At 47.1% G+C, this 18812-nt stretch overlaps 1 protein-coding gene and 1 long non-coding RNA gene across 2 annotated transcripts in view; one reads left to right on the top strand and one right to left on the bottom strand.

Moving 5' to 3' along the window:
• The window catches only part of PHACTR3 (phosphatase and actin regulator 3), a 178904-nt gene that overhangs the window by 53572 nt on the left and 106520 nt on the right, over window positions 1-18812 (top strand). The gene's annotated exons all lie outside the window — the stretch shown is intronic.
• LOC115097675 lies at window positions 2397-5666 on the bottom strand. The gene is made up of 3 exons (XR_003858312.1): window positions 5506-5666; window positions 3323-3352; window positions 2397-2817 (listed from the first exon to the last, which is right to left on the bottom strand). It is a non-coding gene; the product is annotated as an uncharacterized LOC115097675 (long non-coding RNA).

The raw sequence follows: 18812 nt of genomic DNA, 5'->3' as shown, positions 1-18812 counted from the left end.
GGAAACCTCCGCAGAGGGAGATAGAACTTAAATCAGTGCTTCCTTAAGGACAAAGAAAGTGGATGTGCTTGGACACTTTATTCTTTACTCCTATTGCGCCTGCTGAAATCAAGCACAGTGTATTTTCATCTGAACACCCATCCAGCAAGTGCAGCCTGTTTTGTCAAGGTACCTGCCCCAAAGAGCTACGGTAACACACACACATATAAAAGGCTTTCAGCACCTGGGCCCAGAAGGTTAATATTTCCCCCCCCCCCACAGAAAAGCTTCCACCCACTGGAGACAGAAGAGTTGGGGAAATGGCCAAGGGGTAGCCCAGTTTAAAAATTTCTTTTATGATCCTTTGAGATCCTACTTATCGGCAAAAAAACAGGTTACACTAAAAAAAATGAAACCTGCAGCGTGGCCAGGCAGCTATTCTTCCAATATGTTCTTAATATGCTTTGATTTAATAACGCGACGTTTTTGAAGACTGCCAGCTCTGTTTCTTCCTGCGGGGGTGAGTCCGGGTTATTGCAGGCCCGTCATCCTTGGACCAGCTTCCCCAAACCAATGTGGAGGCACGGTCAGCGACACCCGTGAACGGGCCCTGCAACCCTGGGCCAGAGATTTCCAGCCCAAATAGACCTCTGTGCACCATCCATCTGCCCAGGTCACTTCCATCCACCGACAGGGAGCACTGCGGCGTTTTCCAAACTAGCCCCGGTTTATCGTGAGGTTTTGCATCTGAGCTTTAGTGCTGGTTTTGGCATGCGTTTTGGGCTTACTGTGGATTTCTAGTGCTGGTTTTGATTTGGTATCATTATACCTGGGAACTTTTGACTTCCAGTCACCCTGAGATTACCATGGATTAGTGGGCGGGGGAAAGAGAGAGGGAACTGCACAGTGGGACCGGATGCTCCCAAATTTGCTCTCATAAACCCTCTTACATGTTCACACTTACTTTCACTGCTCATTCTCTCACATTCTCACATGCTCATTTACACCTTTACTTCTGCCATTCTCCCAGCAACACACACACACTCACTCACGTCTCTCCCTCTTCCATACACACATGTCCCCTCACTTTCACACCCATGCTCACTTGCACTCAGCCCTCTCCTACTCACCTACATACACTCTCAGATCTCTTCTTCCTACATACATACACACTCACTCACGTCTCTCCCTCTTCCATACACACATGTCCCCTCACTTTCACACCCATGCTCACTTGCACTCAGCCCTCTCCTACTCACCTACATACACTCTCAGATCTCTTCTTCCTACACACATACACACTCACTCACGTCTCTCCCTCTTCCATACACACATGTCCACTCACTTTCACACCCATGCTCACTTGCACTCAGCCCTCTCCTACTCACCTACATACACTCTCAGATCTCTTCTTCCTACATACATACACACTCACTCACGTCTCTCCCTCTTCCATACACACATGTCCACTCACTTTCACACCCATGCTCACTTGCACTCAGCTCTTTCCTACTCACCTCATACACTCTCAGATCTCTTCTTCCTACACAAATACACCCTCACTCACTCACTTCTCTCCCTCTTCCACACACACATGTCCACTCACTTTCACACCCATGCTCACTTGCACTCAGCCCTCTCCTACTCACCTACATACACTCTCAGATCTCTTCTTCCTACACACATACACACTCACTCACTCACGTCTCTCCCTCTTCCATACACACATGTCCACTCACTTTCACACCCATGCTCACTTGCACTCAGCCCTCTCCTACTCACCTACATACACTCTCAGATCTCTTCTTCCTACACACATACACACTCACTCACTCACGTCTCTCCCTCTTCCACACACACATGCCCACTCACTTTCACACCCATGCTCACTTGCACTCAGCTCTCTCCTACTCACCCACATACACTCTCAGATCTCTTCTTCCTACACAAATACACCCTCACTCACTCACTTCTCTCTCTCTTCCACACACACACGCCCACTCACTTTGACACCCATGCTCACTTGCACTCAGCTCTCTCCTACTCACCCACATACACTCTCAGATCTCTTCTTCCTACACAAATACACCCTCACTCACTCTCACAGACATGCTCATTCATTCTCTCTCCCCCCCCCTTTCAAAACACACTAGCAACAGCAGACTCTGACTAGAGCTCCTGGAGCAGCAGCAGCCTCTTCCTTCTCTTCCTGCGCTGCGGAAGTAGCCGCTGCCTGTTTCTTACTCCTCGTTTGATGCACGGGCAGGAAATCCCAATTTCGATTGGCCAAGGCAAACAGGATGGGGCGGGCAAGTGGCTGGATACAGGAAACAGGCCGTGCAGGAGCAGGCGGCGTCACGAGGGAGCGAAGTTAAGAGTTAAAAAGGTGATATTAACCTTGTATTGGTTCCCTGGATCTAGTTGAGGGACAGCAGTGCGGAAGATTGCATTAAATGTTTCATCCTGGCCAGGCCTGTATGACTGCGACCTCGTCCCGCTGTTTTCTGATCAGGGACCTCATGCTTCCCTCATGCTTCATCACACCAGAGAATGCCCCCCCAGACCTTCGTGCGCCGCCTTTCCGGATCTAGGCCGAGGTAGACCCCAGGAGCCCTTTCAAGTACAGAGGGGTCAGATGCATTTTGACTTTGATTTTGGATTTCATCTGAGCTCTCTCCCTGAGCTGCCCAATCAAGTTTTATCAGGAGCTTTAGTAAGCATCGATGGCATTTTTCTAGGTTGCATGTTGGGGTCTGAGTAGAAGTTGGTCAATCTTTTCCATGGCAAAGTGTGGAACAGGTAGCTTCTTGCTGGCCTTTCCCGGCAGTAGATTTTTTCCTTGAAAAAAAAAATAAATAAAATCACTTTGTATTAGAGCATCTAACGGTGACTGTAGTGCACTGTCAGGAGAAAGTTGCACAGTTATGTAATATTACAAATGCACATTCAGTCTTAAGCTCCAAAGCACTTCAGTGTTGTATAAAGTTTTACAGCAAATGCTACAGAATTTCCCAGAATTTTGCTGTCCTCCATGATTGTTTGTCTATGGCAAACATTAGCAAATATTTTGTTCCTTGTGTCCTTCTTGTGAGCCTTACTTATCATCTTGGATCCATAAGTTTTTGCACGTTCTTAGATCAAAGATGTGCCATCCAACAAAACAAGGCCAGTGCAAGGTGAACCTCACATCACTGTGTCCTGCACCTTCCCCTCCGGCTCTGCACTCGCCCTGGCCTTCACCACACTCAGACATGATGCATTTATACATAAAAAAAATAATATTCAACGTGCACTCTTCCGAGGTAGAAATATCACTTAACAGCAGCTTGTAAATTATACTTACATGCACTTCCGTGCTGCTAATCAGAAAACCCTGCAAAAAAGCAAAACATAATTTGGAACCCATATAGTATTAGGTCTATTGTAATGAATGCTGAGTGTGGGTTAGGCCCTCTGAAATCCATGAATAAACTGAATTACAATTACAATGCAGTAAACCTCCCTTATCAAAACAGAATTAACTGCCAGCACTCAATCCCTCCTATGAAAAGGCAACACTGCAAATATTACACCAGGCACTAAAACACTAATACCCCTTCTTATAGGAAACGAGAACAAGACAGGCTGCTATAGATCTATACACAGAAACTATATGCTAGCAGAATACTTTACCTCAGTCATACATGCAGGACAAATACAGAATAAAGAAACCACAAGGTCTAAATAGTAATGTGCAGTAAAAAACTGACCCGGAAACCACAACCAGTCAGACTCTGTATGCAGTGCGGTAATGGAAAAACAGAATAAAATATAAAACAAGAAAATCAAGAAATGTAAAACCATACTAATAAGAAGAATAAATATTTCAAAACAGCAAAAAAAAAAAAAAAAAAAAAAGAACATCCAATAATTAAAACCATATACAAATTTTAAAATTTCCCAAGCACCAATAACATATTTCAAAACAACAGACACATCAAATAATACCAAATAATAAAAACAAATAAGGATGAAAAAATCCCCCACTCACCATACCTGGGAACTTTTGACTTCCAGCCATCCTGAGATTGTTATGGACTAGTTGGGGGTGGAGGTGTACATAAATGTTATCCTCTCTCTCTGTACATACACTCTCTAACACACACTTATATTCCTACTCATGCACATGCATTCTTTCTCTCATACACACTTTGATACACATGTACACACACACACACACACACACATGTACGCATGCACACTCTTTCTCCTGCACATGCTCCCTCACACACACGTTCACATGCACAAACTTTCACTCTCACATACTCGCCTGCACACACTCACAGACGCTCACTCGCACACATGCACACACACTTTCTCTCACTCTCATGTACATTTATTTATTTATTGAAAACATATTATCCATGCACATCAATAAGAAATTTTGGAGTAGAGTACAAAAGAATAATGCATACATAATTACATTTAAAACATCATAATAGCAATAAAACACGTTTATTTAATTTATTTGTATAATCTGCTTTTCAGGCATTTTACTCCTGGGGGAATTCTGCGCAAAAAAAATTAAAATTCTGTGCACAAAAACTTACAATTCTGCAAACTTTATATTGGTCAAAATAACACAATTAAATGACAGTCTTTAAGTAATTACATTTTAAATTAATACAGAAAAAGTTATTACTTAAAGATGCAGAATTTTAAATATTTTGAGCAGAATTTCCCTAGAAATTCACTTTAAGTGTCCCTTTCCACTCGCTCTCCCTACTCCCCTGGCCACTTTGCCCTCTCAGGCCCCAACTCCTCCACCTGCCAGTATCTCTCCCCTCCACCTCTAGACTCAACTCCTTCCACTCTATCGCCAGTCCCAGAGTTTGACCCCGTTCTCAGTACTGCCCCTCACACAGGCTGTCTCTGTCCCTCTCTATCTCTCTCACACACACATGCTCCCTCTCTCCAGTGCACAAACACACACCCTCATACAGGCTCCCTCTGTCCCTCCCTCTCTCACACACACAGGCTCCCTCTCTCTAGTGCACATACACACACCCTCATACAGGCTCCCTCACTCTCTCGCACACACACACATCCCCTCAAACAGGTCCCTCTCTCTTGCATTCACACCCACACAAGTTCTCTTTCTCTTTCACACATACATCCTCACACAGGCTCCCTATGTCTCTCTCTCACGCACCCCTTCACGCAGGCTCTGTCTCACACATACACAATCCCTTCACACAGGCTTGCACCCTCACATACACACAATCCCTTTTTCATATACACCAGCTCCCAATCTCTCACACTCATACACACTCATTCATAATCTCCTCATATAGGCTCCCTCTGTCTGGTACCCACACTCAAGCACACCCCCTGCTCTCTCTCACACCCTCTGCTCTCTCTCACACACCCCTGCTCTCTCACCCACCCCTCCCCCACACCCCCTCCTCTCTCTCACTCCCCCTCTCCTCTCGCACACCCCCTCCCCCACACCCCTCTCCTCACACACACACACGCATTCTCTCTCACCGGGGGCCTTTATCTTCGCCGCAAGCGGAGCCCACTCCATTCGCGGCACACAGGGGCCTTCCATCTTCGCCACGAACGGTGCGCCGGGGCCTTCATCTTCACCGCAAGCGGAGCGTGTCCCACAGCACACGCGGGCCTTCGTCTTCGCGAGCTCCATTCACAGCATGCCGGGGTCTCCTTTGCTATTTTCTGTGCAGAATTTGGCAATTTTGCGGGGGGGGGGGGGGGGGGGGGGAATTCTGCTCAAATTCTGCGCTCCGCAGTAGCGCAGATTTCCCCCAGGACTAGCATTTCAAAGTGGATATCACATTCAGGTACTGCAGTACGTTATAGAGCATAAACACAGCCTGCAAAGCCACCCTACATCCCTTCAGTCTTGAGATGTTATTTTAGTATTAAATGCCATTGAAAATAGGTGTTTTTATTGCCTTTTTGAAAGTTTTGTACGTTCAGTCACTTTTCTCCCCCCCGCCTCAGTGCCCAAAGCAGCAGGGGCCTCCTCCTCCGGCCCGCACTGCTGATGGCAGTCCTTCAGTGTCTTCTGGCCTTGCGGCCTTTTGCTGATCCTGTCTGCCTCTGCTAGGAGTGGAGGGGAGGGCATGGGAAAAAAGAGACGAGGAGGGGCGGGCCGATGCCGCTCTGTTCTTCAGGCCCCGTGGGTTCATCGCTGCTGATCCTGCTCCTTCCAGTGGCCACAGGGCTAACACGGTTCATTTCTTCTGGGCCCACCCCATGCTGCTGATGCTTCTTCGGGCTGGGCCACGGTGATCGCACTTTCTTCCCGTCGTCCGTGCCTTCCTATTCCACGGCCATGCGCTTGGGAAGAACAAGGGGGGGTGGAATTGCTGTGGTCCTGCCATCCCCCAGCCTCTGGTGCTCTTGGTGGCACCCTAGTCTGTCGGTGCTTCCCCCAGTCCTGCTCCTAAATCTGTATTCTGCATTCCTGACCTACTCTGGTCGGATGTAGGCTCAGAGCTCCTGGATTGCTTTAATTGCCAATCATATTCTAACCAGGTGTCTCTGAGTGCTAAGCATTAAGACAGGCGGCCTGGAAGTTCCCCCCCAAACCCCATAAATACAACACAAAACATTACTGACCCGAAGGCAAGGCTGCAGCTTTAATACAATGTTGAAAACAGGACAAGAGAGAGGTATCCGAGCCGGTGTAATGCTAAAAAGCACCACGGTGCCTGGCCGGCCAGGAATCAGCTGGGCCTCAGCTTCTTTCCCTTCCCATGGAGCTTCAGGCTGGGGCAGGTGGTGAAAGGAAGCCGTAGGCCCTGTTATGCCATCTTGTGCGGGCACTTTGGCCCCCCCGACATCCCTACATGTTCACGGTTGCTGTTTTTCTTTGCTGTGACAGGCCCTGGTGCGCAGAGCTCTGTAAATGCAGGAACAGAGATAATAAATGCTTTAGGCAGAAAAGAACGAGGGGAATCCAGGAGGCAGAGCACCGGCTTCCTAGCGGCTGCCAAACGAATTCGGTGCTCCAGAGATTAGAAGTGAAAGATCCTTTTCTTGCACTTAGATTTCGGGAAGGGTTGGCGAGCTCTGCTCCCTTCAGCAGGGTCTCTGGGGGTAGCGTTTGTGTGCAGAGAGCAGACCTGAGAGGAGAAGCCCTGGGAGGGCACGAATGGGGCTTCTCCTGCCTTCTCTGGCTCTCTCGCTGGCACAAGGGCACAGATTAAGGTGGCTGCTCCAGAAAACCTCCAGTTGCCTCTTTGCTGGCTTCCCGCAGTTTCTCTGTGCGTTTAGGGCTGTGGGGAGAAGTAGCAGAGTCTGCACCATTGTGTGGCCAGTTTTGGTTATTGCCCCCTTCTTGTATAGCAGGCATCCAGAGAGATTAAAACTTACTGAAATCACGTTTAAATGTACAGCTGGATTTTCCGTTTCCTTTGCAGAGTATTACATAGAATATATTTATTAGATCACATGAAATACTGTGAAATTTTACAGCGCAAACGGCCAAATGAGGTAGGGTTGTTTTTTTTTTTTTTTTTTTTGTAGGATTAAACTAATCCATTATTAATGCCTTGTAATCGGAGGCTGTCTGATTGGCTGGCTGCCCACGGTGCTGAGATGAATATTTCTATTACTGGCTTTGAGAGGAAAGTGTATTCATCCTGGGTGGCACAGCTCAGGAGCTGCAGTCTCTCCAGCGAGAGTCACTGCCTGGCGGTATTCTGTTATAATATCCATCCTGTGTGGCACAGCTCAGGAGCTGCAGTCTCTCCAGCGAGAGTCACTGCCTGGCGGTATTCTGTTATAATATCCATCCTGTGTGGCACAGCTCAGGAGCTGCAGTCTCTCCAGCGAGAGTCACTGCCTGGCGGTATTCTGTTATAATATCCATCCTGTGTGGCACAGCTCAGGAGCTGCAGTCTCTCCAGCGAGAGTCACTGCCTGACGGTATTCTGTTATAATATCCATCCTGTGTGGCACAGCTCAGGAGCTGCAGTCTCTCCAGTGAGTGTCACTGCCTGGCGGTATTCTGTTATAATATCCATCCTGTGTGGCACAGCTCAGGAGCTGCAGTCTCTCCAGTGAGCGTCACTGCCTGGCGGTATTCTGTTATAATATCCATCCTGTGTGGCACAGCTCAGGAGCTGTAGTCTCTCCAGCGAGCGTCACTGCCTGGCGGTATTCTGTTATAATATCCATCTTGTGTAGCACAGCTCAGGAGCTGCCGTCTCTCCAGTGAGCGTCACTGCCTGGTGGTATTCTGTTATAATATCCATCCTGTGTAGCACAGCTCAGGAGCTGCAGTCTCTCCAGTGAGCGTCACTGCCTGGTGGTATTCTGTTAGAATATCCATCCTGTGTGGCACAGCTCAGGAGCTGCAGTCTCTCCAGTGAGCGTCACTGCCTGGCAGTATTCTGTTATAATATCCAGCTCAGGAGCTGCAGTCTCTCCAGTGAGCGTCACTGCCTGGCGGTATTCTGTTATAATATCCATCCTGTGTGGCACAGCTCAGGAGCTGCAGTCTCTCCAGTGAGCGTCACTGCCTGGCGGTATTCTGTTATAATATCCATCCTGTGTGGCACAGCTCAGGAGCTGCAGTCTCTCCGGTGAGCGTCACTGCCTGGCGGTATTCTGTTAGAATATCCATCCTGTGTGGCACAGCTCAGGATCTGCAGTCTCTCCAGCGAGAGTCACTGCCTGGCGGTATTCTGTTATAATATCCATCCTGTGTGGCACAGCTCAGGAGCTGCAGTCTCTCCAGTGAGCGTCACTGCCTGGCGGTATTCTGTTATAATATCCATCCTGTGTGGCACAGCTCAGGAGCTGCAGTCTCTCCAGTGAGCGTCACTGCCTGGCGGTATTCTGTTATAATATCCATCCTGTGTGGCACAGCTCAGGAGCTGCAGTCTCTCCAGCGAGCGTCACTGCCTGGCGGTAATCTGTGATAATATCCAGCTCAGGAGCTGCAGTCTGTCCGGTGAGCGTCACTGCCTGGCGGTATTCTGTTATAATATCCATCCTGTGTGGCACAGCTCAGGAGCTGCAGTCTCTCCGGTGAGCGTCACTGCCTGGTGGTATTCTATTATAATATCCATCCTGTGTGGCACAGCTCAGGAGCTGTAGTCTCTCCAGTGAGCGTCACTGCCTGGCGGTAATCTGTGATAATATCCAGCTCAGGAGCTGCAGTCTCCAGTGAGCGTCACTGCCTGGCGGTAATCTGTGATAATATCCAGCTCAGGAGCTGCAGTCTCTCCGGTGAGCGTCACTGCCTGGCGGTATTCTGTTATAATATCCATCCTGTGTGGCACAGCTCAGGAGCTGCAGTCTCTCCGGTGAGCGTCACTGCCTGGTGGTATTCTATTATAATATCCATCCTGTGTGGCACAGCTCAGGAGCTGTAGTCTCTCCAGTGAGCGTCACTGCCTGGCGGTAATCTGTGATAATATCCAGCTCAGGAGCTGCAGTCTCCAGCGAGCGTCACTGCCTGGTGGTATTGTGTTATAATATCCATCCTGTGTGGCACAGCTCAGGAGCTGCAGTCTCCAGTGAGCGTCACTGCCTGGCGGTATTCTATTATAATATCCATCCTGTGTGGCACAGCTCAGGAGCTGTAGTCTCTCCAGTGAGCGTCACTGCCTGGCGGTAATCTGTGATAATATCCAGCTCAGGAGCTGCAGTCTCCAGCGAGCGTCACTGCCTGGTGGTATTGTGTTATAATATCCATCCTGTGTGGCACAGCTCAGGAGCTGCAGTCTCCAGCGAGCGTCACTGCCTGGTGGTATTCTGTTATAATATCCATCCTGTGTGGCACAGCTCAGGAGCTGCAGTCTCCAGCGAGCGTCACTGCCTGGTGGTATTCTGTTATAATATCCATCCTGTGTGGCACAGCTCAGGAGCTGCAGTCTCTCCAGCGAGCGTCACTGCCTGGCGGTAATCTGTGATAATATCCAGCTCAGGAGCTGCAGTCTCCAGCGAGCGTCACTGCCTGGCGGTATTCTGTTATAATATCCATCCTGTGTGGCACAGCTCAGGAGCTGCAGTCTCTCCAGCGAGCGTCACTGCCTGGCGGTATTCTGTTAGAATATTATTCTGAAACCCTTTCTGGCAGGGGAATTTTAGCCTCTAATTCTAATGCAAGCTGCAGAAACCTTTGAGAAATGCCAGTGAGCTAGCAAGGGAGGCAGTCACGGGCTGATGATTGAGGGCAGAGCTGCTTTGTGTGCGTCTCATTACTCGGGCTATTTTTGTACTGATAAAACCCCTTGTAACGCGGTAAGAGCAGGCTGTGTCTGGCCTGCTTTGTTTATGTAGGGGAGCGGTCTTTTTAAGGGTGGACCACAGAGCTGCCAGATGCCCTTACTCCTCAGAAGTGTAAAGGGAGGGGGTTTCGTTCATCTTTCTCCTCCTTTGCCTTTATTATAGCTTCGGCAGCTCAGTTTATTATAATGTGCAGCCCGGCATATTTCTCCTGTCTTCCACGTTTGTGCAGTCTCAAGGTGACAAAAGCAGGGGGGGTCAGTGACCTGTCTGGCAGGATGTCTCATTTGGTAGACTCCCCTGACCGATATGCTAGGGATGTAATAAGCCACCATACAAGCCGAGTCAAATTTGATTCACTCGTACTCTTAATCTAAGTCCATGTCCATCACTGAGGTCCGAGGGACAGAGAGAGAGAACGAGAGAAAGGAAGTTACCTATTGATAGATATATTTTTACTGCAGTCTGGGACGGGGAACGGATCTTCCTAAAGTCCCTGGGTTGGATTTTCTTTTTCCAAACGTGTCAGCTGTACTACGAGCCACGGATGCCCTGATTAGTAGGGTCTCCCTCCTGCTGTATGTTGTACAGACTGGCACCAAAATGTGCCGCTGGGACGTCAGGGTCCTAAAACAAAATGTTTGAATACATTTTTAATGCACATTGTTAGGGAGGGACCAGAGGTAGCAATATTAAATGCTCTACATATTAGAGGAGGAGGGCCCTCATGATTAGAGCAGCGGGGCTGCGAACCAGGGAAGCCAAGGTTCAAATCCCACTGCTGTCGCTCCTTGTGACCTTGGGCAAGTCACTTCAGCCTGCATTGCCTCAGGTGCAAACTTAGGCCAGGATTCATCAAGCTATCGCATGCAATAAGAAGAGGGGGCGCGTTTTATGGTAATAGCGCACTTTACGATAAATAGGCTTTCTTAGTGCTTCACATGGGGTAGATTTTCAAAGGGTTAGGCGCGTAGGTTACGCCCGTAATCCCCGAAAACCTACCCCAAACCCCCACTGCGCGCGCCGAGCCTATCTTGCATAGGCTTCGCGGGGCGCGCAAGCCCCAGGTCGCGCGTTAGTCCCGGGGCTTTCCTGGGGGGGGGGGGGGGGTGTCGGGGGCATGTCGGGGGGGCGTGTCGCGGCGGCGCGTCACCCAGGGACGTTCCGGGGCGGGGCCGCGGGTGTGGTTCCGGCCCGGGAGCGTGGCCACAGCTTCCTGACCAGCCCCTGGGCCTCGAGCAGGCGAAACTTCTGGAATAAAGGTAGGGGGGTTTAGATAGGGCTGGGGGGGGGGTTAGGTAGGGGAAGGGAGGGGAAGGCAGAAGGAAAGTTCCCTCCGAGGCCGCTCTGATTTCGGAACGGCCTCGGAGGGAACGGAGGCAGCCTGCGCGGCTCGGCGCGCGCAGGCTGCCGATTTTGCTCAGCCTTGCGCGCGCCGATACCGGATTTTTACAGAAACGCGCGGCTACGCACGTTTCTGTAAAAATCCCGCGTACTCTTGTTTGTGCCTGGTGTGCAAACAAAAGTACGTGTGTGCGTAAATTTATAAAATCTACCCCATAGGTATTACCGCAGGGTGCGATAACTTTTTCACACTTTGTGGTAAGTGCCACAATTGTTGCAATTCCTACCTGGGTAACATCAAGCTAGGTTGAGAGAACACTGCACAAATCTCATCTTTGGGTGAGTTTCCTCACTCCGAAGGACGTCAAATCTTCACAAGAGAGCACTGTTCTGTTCGTACGTCTCACTCTGCATGTCAAAGTGGCCCCTAACCCCTACACTACTACCTAAATCTCACCTCGAGAAACTAGGTAGGCCTCATATTCTTATAGCTAGTCTCGCTCTCTCTTTCTTTCTCTCTCTCTCCGTTATGGTGCTTTTCGCATGCGTTAAGGTGTTTTTTGCCGTATGCACCTATCACTTAAAGCACCCTCCCACGTGTATTTCAGCTAAGGCTTTAGCGGCTTTTATGTGCATATGCAGGCGGATTTTAAAACCTGCTCACGCGAGAGAGAAAAGACAGTTTTTCCAGTTAGTCCAGCAGTTTGCCCAGTTCATATCGAGGTCTTCAAGACCCCTCTGGTTCTTTATCCTGCAAGCTGCCCTCCACTTGACCCTGAACCCTCACACTGTGCTAAAAGCCCGAAAACTGGAGATCTCCAGACGCGCTCCTCACCAGGACCAGCAGTAAAGTTACGCGGATAGCACGCCGACGCGCGCCAGGGTCAGCTTTGTTACAGTGCGGACTCGCGTGCGTAAGTCTTGGCTCCGCCCTTTCCCCGCCCCTTCTTCTTGACACGTTCACGGGTGTGTCCACACGTACCTTCCTGGCTTCTTAAAACGCGCGTTGCTCACCTACGCTCATACGTGGCCGTTTTTTGTAAAAGTGACGCTTCTAAAATCAGCCCGAAAGCGCCTGATTCACTAAGGGTTTTTCCCATAGACACAAAACAGGGGAAAGCCTTTCATGAATCAGGCCCTCCGGGGATAGGAAAATACCTACAGTACCCGAATGCAATCTGCTGTGAAGTGCCTGAAAAAGCAGAATATAAAAAGAAATACTTTCAGCCCGCAAGCATAATTGCAAAATGTGTAGCTTTTGCACTTTGGTCTTCAGCTGAAAACAGAATGAAAGAGGCCCTGGATGAAGGCTTGAAGGCAGCGGCTTGACTGATGACTCCTCTGGGATTAAGGTTTCCCTGCTGCTGCTCTGATGGGCTGGCTTTGCATCCGATTGTATGGTATCCCCAGCCTTATTTCAGCCTTTCCCAGCTGACAGAGCTCAAAGCCTGCTACAAGCTGGGGCGATAAGGCACAGAGGCTACTGGCTACGTTCAAAGCACAGACATTTAGGACACGAGGCACTGTAGCTAATAGCACAGGAAGAGAGGACATGGGGATCCAGTGCTTAAAGCGTCTGGAAGTACAGTGTGTTGGGTGCACGTGCGACTAGCAATCCCTTCGGAAGGAAAGAGAGCCATTTGTGACTCTCATTTACGTAATGGACAGGCAGCAAGCGATGATTCGCACTCAGCCTCCTTGCATAGACCCCTCCGTGCTGGAGAGGCAGCCATTTCTCCTGAAATCCCCCCCCGGGGCCTGCACAAAGGAGCATTTAACTAAGAGTGCGGTGCATGCTGGGAATGCGCCCAGTGGCCGGGGCCTGCAGACTGGCGGGCGAGCCCACAGTGTAGCACCCGGTGACCTGGGAGCCGAAGTGCGACCACGGGAGCAGGAGGTTTGGCAGAGCATTGGGAAAAGGCAGAGTTTATTTATTGGTTTATTTTTGTATTCCTCTTTTCGGGACTTCAGTATTACGTTTTATTCCAAAACGCCTTCTAAGTATTCCCATACTGAATGCATTTCTCGACCATCACAAGGCACTCGGTCAGCAGTTATTACTGAAGAACAAATTAGTGGAGGAGTAGCCCTAATGATTAAAGGAGCGGGCTGAGAGCCGGGACTCCCCCACTGTTGCTCCTTGTGGCCTTGGGCAAGTCACTTCACCCCTCACTATCTCAGGGGAACACCTGCAGTAGCTGAATGTAGCTGACCTGGAGCTCGGGTTTGCAAGGTGATTTGTTAAATCTAAAATCCCCATCCTAAGAGGGTGGATGCTCGGAATGGATTAGCAAACTCTTAAAAGATGCTTGAGTGCGCCGTGGAGGTTAAGTGAATTCAGTCCTGGTGGCTCTGGCTGCTTCATTCACTCTGAACCTTGTCTTGCTAGGAACGAGTAGTGTTTCTTTTGGATCCTGTTCCAGGTACCCCCTTTAAATCTTAGAAAATTGCTCTCATTTCGTGCTTCTCCTGCCTCAGTTCCCAGTCCTGGTGATCGACATGTCTACTACGCCATTGGTGAACAAGCCCATCCGATCAGTTCTTCAAACAGATTTATCAATTCTGCAAAATAAAAAAAAGAGATTGAATTCAAAACACGAATGGCTTTTTATTTTCTGCCAAACCAGGGGGAAGAGGGGATCTGTGGGGAATCAGTTTTTATGCTAGGTTTCTGATTACTGACTCTTGGAACAGGGAAGGAAGATTTGTATTTGCTTTGGTTGCTTTAGTTGTATTGAGTTGTTCCACACTCTGTGCACCTTTGGCAGGAAAGCGTGTAAAAACGAAATGTTATTATTGCTAAGCAAACAATGCAGAAACATTTAGGAGGTGTTGAGACTTTGGTAGGAGTAATTCTTGATATCACTGGAGTAAGCAGCATGGTAAGCGACTCCTTCTCAAATGGAAGTGACAGAATATAAAATGCAGTTGATTAAAGTATGTACAGACATTGATTGTGTACCAACTATATTAGCATCATCCTAATCCATTTTCTCTCAATAACGACTTTGGGATTGCGATGTCTTCATTGCCCCTCTCCGGAGTGATTGCCGCACTCAAGGCCTCTTTCCTGCCCTGTTTTCGGGTGATTGGTAGTTGCTTAAGTTATACATCCCTCTGGATTGGAGACGATTGTAAATAAGTCTGTGCTGGTTCGCACTAACATGACCGTATGGCCACGTACCACAAATGGATTTAGATTTTTCCAAATGAACAGCTGCTCCAAGTCTCCTGCAGCTTTGGTTGTTTGATAGCTTTTTGCAGTGTGGTCAGTGCTGTGGCATTATTCTGCAGCCCTTTAATTCCGGGGAATAAGATTTAGCCTTGATACTCCCCTCATTTCTTTCTTGATAACACAAAATCAATAGCAGTGTAGCTATTACCTGCCTCTGAACAAAATATCAAAGTGTAAAGCTGCTTTGTCATCTCTCATAGCTCTTTGCTTCGATAAGCCAAGAGCTGTCACTGTTAATTACTCCCACACCTTTGTTTGCAGTGGCCTGGACAACTGCAATAATGTCTGTGCTGCTGTTCACAACCAAGACATGATTTCAGTCAAGTTCCTAAATGTTAGTCACGTAAATATGCACCTGCAAGTCATCTGTCTAGATTTAGGCCCCTACGTTAGGCGCCTAGTGCTGAAACCCAGTGCTGAACACCCAACTTATTTTTCCACCGTAAGCTGCCCCTGCAGCCACACACTTTGCAGGCAGCTCAGTTTAGTTGCTCAGCCCTCATTGATTTTCAAAGGGTCCAATTTAGGCTCCTAACTCCCCAAGTTAGGAATGTAAGCCCTTTGAAAGCTGACCCCTTATTGAAACGAATGAAGTTCTAGGCTGCACCCAACGAACTGAGAATTTCAGTCCCATGCCTACGGGTCAGGCAAGAAAACAAGCAATAAACTCACCATCATGAATGGGATGAAATGGCACATCTAGCAGAGGGGCCACGAAAGCTTTTCACCACTAGAGGTGATTCTACATGAGAATAGGGACTTATATCTCGTTACTGGCTTTTCCCCTTTATGCCTGTAAGAAAATGTCTTACACAACAAAACACCTAGTTCCAGAGGTTACAATAGAAACATAGAAATGACAGCAGAAGAGGAAGAGATGGTCCATCCAGTCTGCCCAGTAAGCTTATGGTAGTATCTGCCGTGCTGTGCAAGTTACCCCCATGCGTATCAGTTTCCCACACCGTAAACATCAGGGCTCTCATTGGTTGCTGTTTGAATCGAATTCCCCATTAGCCCCCTGTGCTTATCAGTTTCCCAGACTGTAAAAGTCAGAGCCCTTGTAAGTCAGTTTTATATTTATTTTAATTTCTATTTATTATTCTAAGTTTGTAAGAGAAATAATAGTTAAAGTTAAAGTACTGAGTTTTATATCTAAATTTTATTTTTATCTGTATCTATTGTGATGTTATGTTTACTGTAAATGCTGTAAACCGATGTGACGGTCTTGTTTCCAAACACCAGTATAGAAAACTGTAACAAATAAATAAATAAAAATAAATCAATACAATTTGTTTCCAATTCCCTGTTACTCTCTGCCGTTGAAGCAGAGAGCCATGCTGGAGTTGCTTCAAAAGTATCAGGCTTGTTGGTGAAGGGGAGTAACCACCGCACCAGCAAGTTACCCCCATGCTTATTTGTTTCCTCAGACTGTAAAAGTCGGGGCCTTCGTTGGCTGCTGTCTGAATTAAATTCCCCTTTCCCCCCTGTTGTTGAAGCAGAGAGCCATGATGGAGTTGCATCAACAGTATGAAGGGTTATTGGTTAAGGGATTTTCTGCTACAGGAAGGAATATTAATGGAATTGTGAAGTTGTTGAATGCATATTTCATTTTTTCCCCCCAACAACCCCATTTCTCCAAGGTCTAACAAAGCCCCAAACACCTTTTACCCAGCTGAGTCATTGCTACAGCTCACATCTACCATAGATACCTCTCTGCTGGTTTGAAATGCTCATCTCTTGGCAAAGTCTATGAGCGCAAGGAATGGCCACGGGGTGCTCTTGCAGTGTACACTAAGACTGCTCTTTGCAATGGTAGACAGCAGCAATAACATTAATATTCACATTAAAATGCAAATTCAGCTCCACACATAGGATATTCACAATAAAGCACATTAAGAAACAAGGACTGCAGATACTGAACAGCCAACCAGTGAAAAATGAAAACCTTTCATGAGCTGCAACAGATGCTTTTTCATATTTGACTCCGGTCTCCACAATCCACATCTTTTTTTTTGTCTTTAAAGATTAAAGCCATTCTAATGGGGAAGTTTTCTGAAGTTTTAATACCATTATTGCTTAATAAAATTATTTTTTTCTTTTACAACTTCCCAAAGTTAACCAGCAGAAAATGGTTATAATACATTGTTTGTCAACTGGGCCCTACAGGTTCTCCTAACTCCCAAGGCAAGTCTTGCCTCACAAATCTGCCTCATTTATTTGAAGAGGTTAATAAACATGTGGATAAAGGGGAACCAGTAGATGTAGTGTACTTGGATTTTTGGAAAGCATTTGACAAAGTTCCTCATGAGAGGCTTCTTCGAAAACTAAAAAGTCATGGGATAGGTGGTGATGTCCTTTCGTGGATTACAAGCTGGTTAAAAGACAGGAAACAGAGAGTAGGATTAAATGGACAATTTGCTCAGAGGAAAAGGGTAAACAGTGGAGTGCCTCAGGGATCTGTATTGGGACCGGTGCTTTTTAATATATTTGTAAATGATCTGGAAAGAGGTATGACAAAAGGTGATTAAATTTGCAAATGACTCAAATTTATTCAAAGTAGTTGAAATCATTGGCTCAGTGTGCTGTTTCAGTCAAAAAGCAAACAGAATGTTAGGATTATTAGGAAGGTAATGGTTAATAGAACGGAAAATGTCATAATGCCTCTATATCGCACCTTGAATACTGTGTACAATTCTGGTCGCCGCATCTCAAAAAAGGATATTGTTACGATAGAGAAGGTACAGAGAAGGGCGACCAAAATGATAAAGGGCATGGAACTGCTCCCCTATGAGGAAAGGCTAAAGAGGTTAGGACTTTTCAGCTTGGAGAAGAGACGGCTGAGGCGGGATATGATAGAGGTCTACAAATTCATGAAAGGACTTGAATGGATACGTGTGAAATGGTTATTTACACTTTCAGATAATATAAGAACTAGGGGGCAGTCCATGAAGTTAGCAAGTAACACATTTAAAATGAATTGGAGAAACATTTTTTTCGCTTAACGCACAATTAAGCTTTGGATTTCATTGCCAGAGGATGTGGTTAAGGCAGTTAGTGGAGCTGGGTTTAAAAAAGGTTTGGATGAAATTCTGGAGAAGTTAATAAACTGCTATTAATCAATATGGAATACATCTAATGCTATTAATCAGTAAGGAATAATGCTTGTTACCAGCATTAGAAGCATGGGATCTATTTAATGTTTGGGCACTTGCCAGGTATATATTGGATATATTGGAGGCTGGGGCCTTGTATGGAACAGTAAATGGCTCTGTGTCAAAGATGGCTTATATCTGTCTGTGGCAGGAAAAAGGATCCTAAGAGATTCATTCAAATCCTATGCCATAAGACATTTAAACTAGACAACGGAGGTGGCAGAAGGAAATTAGAATGTCACCCCCCAAATACAAATACAAAGGAAATGGGTGAGGGGTAACAAAAGTCATCTGTATAAGACACAAAACAAGTCCAAGAAAAGCAGTAAACAGAACGAGAGAAACTGGAGAGCTATGAGCACAAATGTTCGTAGTCTGGGCAATAAAATCCCAGCCCTGCAGGCCTTAATGGTGGAGGCGGGATTGGACATTGTTGCTGTTACAAAGACCTGGTTCACTGATTCTCATGTTTAGGGTACGGCCATTCTGGGCTATAACTTGTTAAGGAAGGACAGAGAGGACAGAAAAGGGGGAGGAGTAGCTCTTTCTGTCAAAAACAATATCCAAGCAACTGAACTGCAAGGATTTGGAGATAGAGAAGAAGATGTGAGGTTACTAAACAAATGTCGGTATATAAAAACTGCAAATAAATAAATAAATAAGATTATGGACTGTCCTAAAAAAAAGGATGGTGCATCCACTTTACTGGAGTGGTTTACAGGCCTCTGAATCAAATGGAAGAACTCGACAGAGATCTGGTTGAAAATATCCAAAAGGTGGGAAAGAAAGGAGAAGTGGTGATTGTTGGAGATTTTAATCTGCCGGACGTGGATTGGAGGATCCCTTCTGCAGAATCT

The sequence above is a fragment of the Rhinatrema bivittatum genome, chromosome 8 (genome assembly GCF_901001135.1).
Source record: "Rhinatrema bivittatum chromosome 8, aRhiBiv1.1, whole genome shotgun sequence".
NCBI lineage: Eukaryota > Metazoa > Chordata > Amphibia > Gymnophiona > Rhinatrematidae > Rhinatrema > Rhinatrema bivittatum.
This window is presented reverse-complemented; position numbering and strand designations above follow the sequence as displayed.